This window comes from Botryllus schlosseri, chromosome 3 (assembly GCF_051294905.1).
Source record: "Botryllus schlosseri isolate E-star chromosome 3, Bs_hap1, whole genome shotgun sequence".
NCBI lineage: Eukaryota > Metazoa > Chordata > Ascidiacea > Stolidobranchia > Styelidae > Botryllus > Botryllus schlosseri.
Window position 1 is genome coordinate 28,501,682 of NC_137238.1, and position 12,949 is coordinate 28,514,630.

General features: G+C 40.7%; 1 long non-coding RNA gene across 1 annotated transcript in view; it reads right to left on the minus strand.

Moving 5' to 3' along the window:
* LOC145435090 (uncharacterized) overlaps nt 1-12,949 on the minus strand; it is a 75,996-nt gene that overhangs the window by 24,645 nt on the left and 38,402 nt on the right. The gene's annotated exons all lie outside the window — the stretch shown is intronic.

Below are 12,949 nucleotides of genomic sequence, written 5' to 3' on the forward strand. Positions count from 1 at the left end.
TTTAGGGGCTTGGACCCCTCATTTCAAAATCATCAAATTTAAGTTACTGTCGCGCCGGCAACCAATATCACTCGCGAATTCTATGTATACCCGACTCGAAATCTTGGATTGCGCAATATGTAGCATAGCACATAGCAGTTTTCAAATACACATTGTCTTCCTGATCTACGGCGCGAAATGAATTGCCGTGGACGTGATATTCACAATTACAAACTCGAATTACAAACAACGCCATAACTATCCACATTCTCGATTGGTTACTAGCTCTGTAGACTGTAGTACCTGTGATTAAATGTATGCGCAACGTTATTTTACCGCCGATACTTTGAGAATTGAGAAGTCGATCCGTATTCAGATTTTCGGAATCAGTGTGACAGTTGCATTAGATTAATATCAGTTGCGATATATTACAAGCTATTTACATTGAATTGCGTTATCAATGGTGAGGTTTTATTATAGATATTTGACAACAACATGGTTTTAAAATACAATATGGTGCATAATGCGAAATAGGTTAGTATTTATTAAATTTTTATTAATTTAATTCTGTGATTATCTGATTTTGCCATTATTAGACTTCTCATATGATAATGTGTTCAAGTAGATAATTATATCCAAGCTTAGAAAGTACTTTTATTTATTGCATGTGTATTATGCTCGCAAGGGTGCTTCTGAGTTTACCGACTATCAGTAATTGGAGTCAACATCCAAATAATATTTTAATTCGCCTTCACACCCTCTCAGATTTCTCTGCAATATTATGTACAGCTTAGGTACACAATTCTGAGTAGAATAGAATTCAAGTATTATAACTTTATTGATCAGCTCTTGAGCAATTGGAGTTTGAAGAATGAGGATTTCGTGCTTACTCAACCATGAGATTTGATCAGAGGGAGCCTGCGTATGATTATAACTGCAAAAATCAATACTGATAAAGGCTGAAGGTTGTAATGCTGGTAAGCAGTAGGCTAATTGGTGGTACACGTTTTCACTGACTAGGATTTCCCCTCCGCGTTATAGAATCTAGGTTCAAATCTTGATTGAGAGTCTAGAGAAACTTTTTCAAAATATTGATAGAATGGGTACTAAAAATCGATATATTGCAGACAGACAGACAGACAGACAGACATTTATTGCTTCATCAAACAAAAAGTTGACTGGAGGTGACGATATGGCCAATAAAGGCCTTGTTACTCGTCACCTCCATGGCAGTGAAGTGATCAAGTGTATTCATATAAATAAACATAACAAAGGACAGTCTGCAACATGGAAGAAAATAATAACCACAAATATATAACAAAGACAGCAACCATGGTAACGCACCAGGTAAAGCAATATGATATCAATAAATGGATGTATAATATATAAATTAATGGGTACATTCTCTCATATGTTATTGTAATTTGAAAAAAGGTAATCCAGGTATTGGGTTCTAAATTCACGCTGAGGCAGCTCCTTGACATGGTCGGGTACGCCATTCCAAACATTTGGGCCCATATACTCAATGGACTGCTGGGCCAGTCCGGAACCCATGCGATGAACATAAAGATGACCAGCTTTCGATGATCTAGTACAGTGGTTCTTAACCTTTTTTCTTCCAGCGCCCCCTTTCAAAAATTATCGTGCTCCAGCGCCCCCCAACTTCATATTGTAAGGAATGTAATAAAGACAATGAGTAAGAGGGAGGGCCGTAACAGCACTTCGTTAACCCCCCTAAAACGATTGCCTTGCGCACCCATAGCGTGATAAACCGAACTTCTGAGGGCTTCGCCCCCACGAACCCCATATCGTGTTTTTGATGGTCAGCAAAGTTTGTGTGGCCTGGCGCCCTAGGTACCAAAATTTTCCATAATGCATGAATGAATAGGTAGTAATTACATATATAAGTCGCTATAAACTTTTATCCTCTGAGCCCACGTAATCAGATTTACCAGTAGCACTGAGTGAGCTGTTGTATAGGAAAATAAAGGGCACGTAATTAATAATTAAACATATTCAGGCGTGCCTGCAGGTACAAGTATTAGTTATTCGTTACCAGGGCCGTAACAGCACTTCGTCAGCCCCCCCAAACGAAAAACGTTGGTCCTGGGCTCCCATCGGGTGATAAACCAAACTTCCGCGGGACTGCACTCCCAGACCCCCACTAGGCTGTCTGCTATTTGCTGATAGCCTATTAGGTATCTACAATGGGTGTCCATTTACTGAGGCAGCTATTCTCGCCTATTCGCGCGAAGTGCGAAAAATTTCACTAATTAATGATTGAATTGGTCAATATCATCGGGAATTGCATGTAAATTGAGATCAATTTTTATCCTCTCTGATCACATAAACACATTTGGTAGAGCTGAGTGAGGTGCAATGTTCACTCTAAGCTGCGCACGTGCGCAGTGCTGACACGGTCTCTGCACAAAGAAAATCTACGTTGCGCACAACAAATCCGGAGTTATTACATTTTTTAGTCGTTACGCACTGTTGTCCAAGGGTCAGTGCAGTGAGTTTTTGAGTGTGCGCAGACTCATCAAAACTTAAAGCGAACATTGTGAGGTTTCTTGGTAACTGTAGGGCCCGTTACTAATAATTAAACATATTCGGGCGGGCGAACCCGTTGGTATGACTTCGTTGCATGATGTTATTTCGTGACCCCCTGTCTGCAATATCAAAAAATATAGAATCGCTCAACGGGGATATCGCCCAACAGGAATATCCCGTGTCGCCCAATCGTACTAAACTAAAAGACGCACACGATTTCAAATTGGTATTTCTTCACTGACATATAATTTTTCCCTGCCAGATGGAATTCGTCTTCTTGGGTTCAGATTGCCAAGACAGGAACATTCGGTGTCAGTCATTCAGGCGCCCATGGACATTGGACAAATAAACCTATATGTATTTTGAAGGCTATATGTAACGAAGTTTTCGGTGTTAATTTGCTCTGAATACTAATTAAGGATATGTCCTATCACCACATCATCTACTGCGAAGCCATTTTTCTCCAGCGCCCCCCATACCGCCCCCCTGAGCCCAGCGCCCCCCATATCGCCCCCTGAGCGTTTCCGCCCCCCTTGAAGATCGCCAGCGCCCCCTGGGGGGCGCTGGGGGCAAGGTTAAGAACCACTGATCTAGTAGAATACCCATGCACAGTACAAGATTGCTCAAACAAGCTATTAAAGTAAGGGGAGATATTTCCGTTGGTAAATTTGTGCATCAGGTTGGCTACTTCATACTTATACAAATCAGGTAGTTTAAGTATCCTAAGAGCTAAATAACCAGGAGTAGCAGATGACCTGGAATCTATGCCACATATATTTCTTATGGCTCGATTTTGGATGACACAGATTCTGTTTAAATCCGTCTGATTGGCCTTCCCCCATACACATAATCCATACAGCAGGTAAGGGTGAAATAATGAGAAATAAATGGTTCTCAAGGTCTGTCTAGGGAGAGAATGTCTCAGTCTCGCTAGAATTCCGGCCGTAGCAGATAGCTTTTTACATAGATTGAAAATGTGGGTCTTCCATTTAAGATTAGAGTCAATGATAATTCCCAGATATCGTGTATGGGTTGAGGGTGCAATAATGACGTCAGATACACTTAGTGAAAAATTCGAGGTAGCCTTACAATTGAAGACCAGTACCTGAGTCTTAATTGGATTAATGGTGAGTCGGTTGGTTTTCATCCAAGCCGTCATCTTACAAATCTCAGAATTTGCTTTGGTTTGTAGAGAGGTCAAGTCTGTAGCAGATATAAGTACACAAGTATCATCAGCAAATAGGACTGAGGTCTCTGACATACATGCAGCAACATCATTGATATAAAGACTGAATAATAGGGGTCCTAAAACGGAGCCCTGTGGTACACCACACAATATGTCACCCTTTTCAGAAGGTAGGTGACCCTTACTGTAAACATATTGACATCGATTGGTAAGATAGCTTGTGATCAAATCCAAGGCTACACCTCTGATACCATAACATGAGAGTTTACTTATAAGTATTGAATGATTGACCGTGTCGAAAGCTTTTTTTATATCAAGAAAAACAACACATGAAATCATACCAGAGTTGTGTCTCTGATAAATTTTGGAAGTAAGGGCAAGAATTGCTTGACTTGTGTCAAGATTTTGTCGGAAGCCAAACTGGTTGTCTAGTATGACAGAGTGAGCATCGAGGAAGCTGGTAAGTCGTCGATGTAGTAGCTTCTCAAAAATTGTTGACAAGGATGGTAGGATAGATATGGGGCGGTAGTTGTTGACATTGTTTTTATCACCTGACTTGAAAATAGTGACAACCTTGGCGACCTTTAATGCATCTGGAAATATCCCTAATGAAATAGAACTGTTGAAAAAATGGACCAGGTGTCTAGAAACCAAAGGAAAAATCAATTTTAGTAGTTTAATAGGAATTCGATCACATCCTTCAGCTTTGTCATTCTTGAGTGAGTACGCTATGATAATCATTTCCTCATCTGTGGTCGGAGAGAGAAGTATCGAGTTGGGAACACTGCGAATAGCTGCTGTAGGGGAATCATTGCTTGGCGGCACTTTGGATGCTAGGTTATTACCGATAGAACAGAAATGTTTATTGAATAACGAGGCTATGTCGTGAGAATTAGAAGTGGGTACCCCCTGCTCATTCGTAATGGTTGTTGGCAGCGTACCTTTAGCCGAAGGACGATTTATTAAGCTATTGATAGTTTTCCAGGTTTGCTTTGGATTGGTTGCAGGGAGTTGATTAAACTATTTCTTAGTGTATTTCACCATGGTAATTCTAAGACAGTGGTTCTCAAACTGGGGTGCGTGAAAGCATCAGAAGTGGAGAGCGAAGCTGGGCTAAACTGAAAAAATGTATCCCGATTCGCGCAATTCACCGGCAATTTCATGTTTGTTGCTTTGTATTTAGTCTGAATTTCACATGTAAAAATCTCTCATCCATCGTTGTAACCTTCCATGCCATCAAACTATCGGTTAGTTTTGCTAGCAACCTGGTTGCGTTTTGTGATATGACGATAAGGGGGCGCGAAATCTTTCACCATCATAAGGTGGGGGGGGGGGGGGCGTGTCTTAAAAAGTTTGAGAACCACTGTTCTAAGGTACATACTTTCTATATTATTTTTTATGTTCAATTTTGGGCGCTACAGCCCAATCTCAAGACCCACACAGTTTGACAGGTTTAAACGGCAAAACATAACAGAAATCCTAAACGAGATTGACATAATTCGTATCACAAGTGGGATTTCAGATTGGCCACGCCAATTTTAATTATTTCAGTGATGTGCTTATAAAAACCGATTCGCGCGTGTCTTAGGTAGATTCGTTCTCTTTATGCGTAGACTTTGAGTATTTATATTTTATCTACACATAGTAGAAGCGTGCTTGAAGCTAACATTGTTATGATTCTGTGAGCATTGTGTGTCCTGGAACTAAACCATAAGGGAAATTAGTAAATCTATGAACATATCGCTGCTCACAGATTTCAATTTTATTTCTGTTCTAAGAATCGTAACAACCGACTTTCATCTCTATAGTTTTGACAAATTGGTTATTGAAGTCGAGCGGCCTATGAAATCTCGCCACTATCTTAATGACCCGTGCACGATATCCTCAAAGCTATGTTTGTTTTGTTTTAAATAAGCACATATGTGATCTCCATGTCCTCACTATATAATCAAATATCAATATTGCGTTTTGGTTTATAATCCCATTTTATATAGGCGGCCTGCGAATGAATTCATATGTTGAGTGCGGCCCGCGAGCTCAAAAGTTTGCCCACCTCTGGTCTAGCACAATAAGCATATACCAAAATATTACTACAGAAATTTAGGTCTGCCTGGCTGCAATTTGATTAGTAAAATGTCAAATACAATTAGACAAAGGTTCCAAGCTATGTGGCGTCACGGCAGAGTGAGCACAAAATATCATTTTTGAAATTGCAATAATTCTGTAGCGAATTGTTCTATTTTCATCAAACAAAGTTTGTTCTGCTCCAAATTTGATACCTGATCTATGTGAAAATTTTCAATTTGATCTAAAATGTAGTGGAGACGGGCGGTTGCATGTTGACAGGGAATTACTCACTGGAGAACGAAAAATTTGACAACAAATATTCTTTAAAATTGATATTTGTAAACAAAAAAGAAAAAAAAATGAAGCAAAAAATTTTGGGTAAATACCTGAAAACGGTGGTTTCATCAATTCCAGATCTTCCCCAAACGGACAGAAATCGGTTCGAGGATTTGAAGATGTTCGCTGCTGCAATCAAATAATGAATTTTTTTAAATTGAAATTTACTGCAAAAATTCCTCCCACCTGTCTGCTTGCCGGATATGTCTGTGTCTGCGACAAACGAAACCGAGTTTTGTTGTCCTGGAAAAACGAACAGACCCGGTCCACGTCCAAACTCATCGTCTCGACCTCGGACACGTTTTTAGCTGGCCTTTAACCTCGTTCATCCCCAATTGCCACGGCCATGTCTGACCCTACGCATCGAGGGCTGTTGCAGGACTCGGTCTGAGAATGAATTTGACAAAAAGTGTTTTTGGGTCAAAGAGCGATATTTTGGCGAGAGGTTGTGAAGAGACATTTTTTCGTCAATATTTTTTCAGATGGGGGTGTCCTTTATCATCACTCGCCATCTCTTATATAACAGATACATGTCACCCACTTCTTTGAAATCGGGGGTTTTCTCAAGTTCGTGGTTTGGAATGAGATGGCGAACAGAAGGTAGCTGTAAAAATAAATTGCAGTTCTGAAAAAGTTTAAAAACGTGTGGGTGATTATCGGGTGTTAAACTGAGTTTTGAAAAACAAACTTTAACGTCAACAGAATTGAATGGGTTCTTAAAAAAATACAACAAAATACAAGTTACACGTACTAGTCAGTGATATTTTCACACTACTTCCACTTGTACATGGCAAATTTTTACAAGGAACTCTCATATTTTGGATTTCGTTTGCATCACGTTTGGGTCAGTAACAAATCCAGCTCTAAAAAGGTTTAAAAACGAGTACCGTACTCGATTATGCGATGTTAACTTGAGTCTGAAAAACCTTGGAACTTAACAGAATGAAATATTAGTTCCTAAAAAACATTTCAAGAAGATTTCACCAACTTCCAATACTTATTCGAGTCTTGTCTAATTATTATGAATAGACCGAAATGCCGGAAATTTAATTCTAATCCAATTCGTCAAATCTGTCTTTCTTCCAATTCTAATCCAATTTGGATAATGTATCGTTATACTAATTCCAATCTAATTTTGAAAAATTGAAAATTTTCCAGTTGTCCAGCTCTGTGATAATGAGGGGTGTGGGTCAGCGACTTTTCCATTGCTACTTGCAATTGAGTAGAATAGTGCTGAATCGCCTATATTTTACTTGAAAATCGTCACTTTTGCCCGTATTCGTTTCCTTGAGTTCGGTTTCCAATGTCAAACGAGGGCTGGGACCCCTGCTTTTGCTTACTTGATAATGGCCACTGCAACTTGTATCAGACTAAAAATTTAGGGAAGCGCTCAAGCACAAACAACGAAGTCACTATAGCTAATATAGCCGACCCAAGAAAAGACTTTACAATATACTACAAATATGTCCGGATCCCTTCAGTTGCTATCTAGCATCAAAATCACGACTGAGCCACAAAAATGTGTGGCTTTCGGCTTTGAGAACAATCGACCGTTTACATCATAAGCGACCCGGGCACTAGAATTTGATAGTAGACGCTTGATTTGAAAGTTAAACATTTTAAATTGAGTAGAAAAATAGAATTCTTCATCAAATTTTACTGGCAAGCGAACGAAATTGTCGCATTATCTAAAAAAATGATGCACCAGAGATTTGGCACAATTTCTACCGATATAAGCAAAGATATACGAGCACGAAATTTCGGATTTCGTGAAATCCTTTGGTCATTAATTTTAGATCCACCCACTGTAAATACTATTATTGGAGTTGAGACTTTCCGATTTTAAATATTAGTAGGCCTACTTATGGTGGGCAGAGCTGTGTCAATGAATTTCTCACTGTAAATACTTTTTTTCCAATTTTCAAATATTTTTGAAGCCAAATTTGGTGTGCATTGCGTCGTTTTTTTAGCCAGACCAACGATTTCAGGGTAGCCTGTAAAATTTAACGAAAAAAGTTTTTTGTAAACAAGCCCTAACGCCTACTCACCACAGCAACTGTGTTCTCGGAGGCTACAACCTGCGTCGGGTCCCAGGTTCCGATGGGTTCGTAGCGTCATGGGCGCTTGACTCGTTTGACGGACCGTTACTTCATCGAGCCGATGCACCCCGCGACCTGGTTACAGAGGTCTTTGTTGAAAACGTGATAGCTCTTTTGCTGATGAGACACTTCGCGGACTTTCATCTCTTTGAGGAAGGAAATCGGTACTTTCAAGCAGTGGAAGTGAAGTTATTACAGCAAAAAAAAAATTCGATTTGAAAAATTTGTAATCACGGCGGCAAATTCTTTGACCATTTGCTATGTGATAATGTCTATATTGGGCCTGTTCTTCAAAAAAATATTCCACTTGATATAATTGTTAGGTTGCCTAAAAAATGCTGCACACAAATTTTGTCTCAATTCCAACCTATAGGGGCATTGCTACGAGAGAAAAAAGTTTTGGATTTAGGAAATAAAATCAAATATAAAAATGTTTCAAATTTTACTGGCGATCCCGTGGATTTGATTCGTTGTCTCGAAAAAAGCGTGTAGGCTATATAGAATTTAGCTTTCAATTATAGTTGATTCTAATGAGGATGAGGATATCAAATGTCTGTGCGGCAAGCTTGGCTCGTATCGCCGTTCTCCAGAAGCATTTACAGGAAACCCAGAAATTGGATTAGAATTAAAATGAGGGCATAGAAACAATTTGCAAATGAGATTAGAATTAGAGCAAAGAAATATTTCACAAACTAGATTACCGGCACTACGGTACGCTTTAATTAGTCTAATTACAATTATCTACTTGTCCAAGTCTGTGTCCTCTAGTACTTCCTAACCATTAGATAGGAAAAGGCGTATCGCAATTTTGTTTAGCGTGTCGGTGCACTTTGTCTCAAAATTATGGTCTGTAGAACTATTACAGGATGTAAGATTCTTACATCCCAAGGCAACATGAAAAGAATACAGTATACGTGATAAATGGTCTTACGTTTCCTTATGAAGCATCACTTTAATTTTGTCCCCCTTTTCAAAATCCCGCAAAGATAATATGAATTTCGTTAACTCTTCATGATGCTTTCTTTCATTTGCTTTTTGAACTAAATCAGGTCGGCGAATCCTGAAGAGTGATCTTCTGCTGTCCTGACAAGCCCGTTTATTTGAATAAACCACAACCTGGAGTCCCCATATTTGTACACTAACTGTTTAATTCAACCTGTGTAGAGAGAAGACCTTGCGAATAACTAAATCCTGAGAAAATTGTCGAAGAGTAGATGAAATGCCTTTCAAAAAGTACGACTTCACTACTACAGCTGACATTATTTATGTTAGCGACGCGCGTCGACCCTAATCACTCAAGCGCAGCCAGCCTAAACGGAGACCAATGGGTCGTCACTCCATACAATCTCTATAACTCATCATCATTGGTTTATTAGCAATTTTATCAGTTCAATACACCACAAAAATGTGATACAATGAAAAGACAGGAAGATGTCGAAGCGACAAGGAGTAGTCTATGGAATCTGACACCCACCTTGGCCTAGGCGACGTAAAGAGGAGGCATGCACACTGAATGAAAGTAGAGAAGATAGTATAGAAGAAGAATGCGACAAGAAATAGGGCGGCATGTCATGGGAAGCGAGATCGATAGGTCAGTCGTGGTCCGGTAATCTTGAGGATGGACTGTATTTATTTAGTAGTAATTGCTTGTATTTCGACTTGAATGTGGACATGCTCGTCGACTGTCGGATGGCCGGCGGGATACTGTTCCACACATCAGGTCCGGCATATTTGATGGAGCGATGATCTTTTCGGTCGATCATATGATATTTGGATGACGTGGACGCGCGTGTGTTGTACTTGTGCGCTTTTGATTCAGAGGTAAAGAAGTCATTGAAATATTCGGGGCAACGACCGCAGTGAAACTGATACATAAACTTGGCGATTTCTAGTTTCCGCATATCTTCTATGTTTAGGACGCCGAATCTCTTCAGCAGCGACTTATTGGATGGGCAACCAGGCCCCTTTGGGGCCCTAGCTATGATTCGGAGCACTTTATGCTGTAGTTTCTGCAGTGGCTTGAGTGCAGTTTTTACTGGCAGCCCCCCAACAGAGGATGCCATAATGTAACTTCGATTGGATTAGGGATTTAGAGAGTATCAGAAGAACCCATGCTGGCATGAAGCGCCCAAGGCTGTAGAACAGGCCGCACTTCGGTGATAACTTAGTTTCTAGGGACTGAATATGACTCTTCCAGGACATGTTCGAGTCCAGTAAAACTCCGAGATATTTGGCATTATCTGTGTTGGAAACGGGCTGACCAGCGATATTAACGGTTAGGTTATTTTTTGAATTAACTGTCAGCAATTGCGATTTCGAGGCGTTTATGCAAAGGTTGTTCTGGGCCGTCCACTCATGGACTTTGGGCATTTGGTCACCAGTCAGGGCATCCAGCTCTGCCGTCGAAGATGCGGAAGAGAGGAGGTGAGTATCATCAGCGAACAGTGTGGTGTTCAATGAGGAGGTTTCAAAAATGTCGTTGACATATAAGGTGAAAAGGACCGGTCCAAGTACTGAGCCCTGGGGCACACCACAGGTCACCGGGTGAGGAGAGGACAAGGTGTCTGAGATCGCAACCATTTGTTGGCGTCCAGTGAGGTAACTTTTCATGAGCTCAAGTTGTGGGCCCCGAAGTCCGTAACGCGCCAATTTCGAGATGAGAATTTTATGATCTACGCAGTCAAACGCTTTTTTTAGGTCGAGAAAAATGCTACATCCCACATTTCTCTTCTCTGAGATATCATAGTACTGTTCGGCCACTGTTAGGAGGGCATGAGCGGTTTGGTGTTTGTTTCGGAAGCCAAATTGTTGAGGGGAAATGACAGACATTTTGGCGAGAAATGAGGTCAGGCGGGAGAGGAGCAACTTTTCGAATACAATCCCGATGCATGGGAGAACGGATATCGGACGGTAGTTGGTGACATTAGTTCTATCCCAGCTTTGTGTACAGGGACTACTCTGGCTTTTTTTAGATAGCTTGGGTAGACTCCATTTTCTATCATGAAGTTGAAAAAATGGGCCATATATTGACTGATATGCAAACTTATCATTTTTAAAAACCATGATGGGATTTGGTCATAGCCGTCGGCCTTGTGCGATTTCAGTTTGTGGATGGCTACTTCTACTTCGTATTTGGTCGTAGGTTCAAGCACAATTGACTGGGATATCGATCTCACCTCTGGCCTGGCCGACACAGGTTTTGTAATAGAAGAAGCAATATTTGGGCCTACGTTACAAAAATATTCATTGAAGTGATTCGCGATGGCCGCCGGGTCTGAAAGTTTGTTTCCGGTATCCGAATTCACAATTTCCGAAACAGACTTATGGCCTTTTTTTCGATGTAGGAGAGTTAAGTCCTGACCATGTTTTTCGAGTGTCCTTTATGTGTCTGTTGAAAAATCTCTCATTGTACTTTGCTTTTGCCTTGGAAATGAGATGCACGGTGCGATTCCTGAAACGTCGAAATCTTTCTCGTTCATGTTCTGGGCAGTTCTTGGTGTCTATTCGGTTATGCCACCGGTTACGTTTACGGATAAGTTGAATCAGCTTTGTGGTCATCCACGGATTTCGCTTCAATTTTCTTTGACTTCTCGAAAGGCGCTGTAGAGGTGCAAATTGTTCCAGTAGTGATTTGATAGCAGACATAAACTCTACAAATTTTTCGTCAAAGTTGTTTACCGAGATGTGGGGGATGGCTGATGTTTTAAATTGATTGAATGCGGTATCATCGAGCGCTTCTTCGTCCACTAACTCTCGTCGTCGGCAGAGGTGATATGTTTCGGGGGGTGTCCTTTGTTGTTCTTGTGATAGAAAACCAATATGGTTGTGGTCACTGATTTTTGCCGAAATGACAAATGGAATGATTTCCATGTCGCGCGAGTTGGTATATATGTGGTCGATCAAAGTCCTTGACTTTTCGGTTATGCGTGTAGGCTCGGTGATCATTTGGTAAAGACCGGCGGATTTGGCGGCGTTGGAGTATGCGTTGCCTTTGTGTTTTAGAAGGTTTATGTTAATATCTCCCGCAATGAAACACATCTTTTTGTCGCTGTTGACTTTGTCCAGTGAGCGCTCCAACGCTTTTGCGAATTGGTTCATGTTTTTCGTGGGATGACGGTATAATACGGCCACAAGAAAAGATTTGTGAATTCCAATTGGGTGATCAACTTCCAGCCATAGCTCTTCGCAATCTTTGACATTCAGATCGTAGTCCGTGCAAATTTCGTAAGGAATTTTTTCTTCAATGTAAAGACCAACGACTCCGTAAGATTTCTTTGACTTCGGTGCCGGAGTATACTCGAAGTTATAGCCCGATACATCAACGTTGTGCGTGGGTTTGGTTGAAAAGTTTATTTCTGAAATTGCTACGAGGGTAGGTGACTTCAGGTCAACGATAAGGTCTTTTAATTCATCATGGTGGGAATTAGATTGCAATCCTCTGATATTTGTATGAATCAAACTCCAACCTACATTCGCAGAGGTCTCAAACACGCGGGCCGCGGGCCGCATGCAGCATTTTGGATTTTCAAATTCAAGTATCGACATATCACATTATTTACCCGCCACATATCTTTTTTAGATTTGATAGCTTGTAATTCACTCCAAAACTACCCAAAACCCCAAACTACTCGCCAAACTTCAATATTGCACCCCTTTCAAAGGCTACCGTGCTGTGGCAGACCATCTATTACGTCACATTACCAGTGGTGGCTTTATGATTGGGGGGACCCTG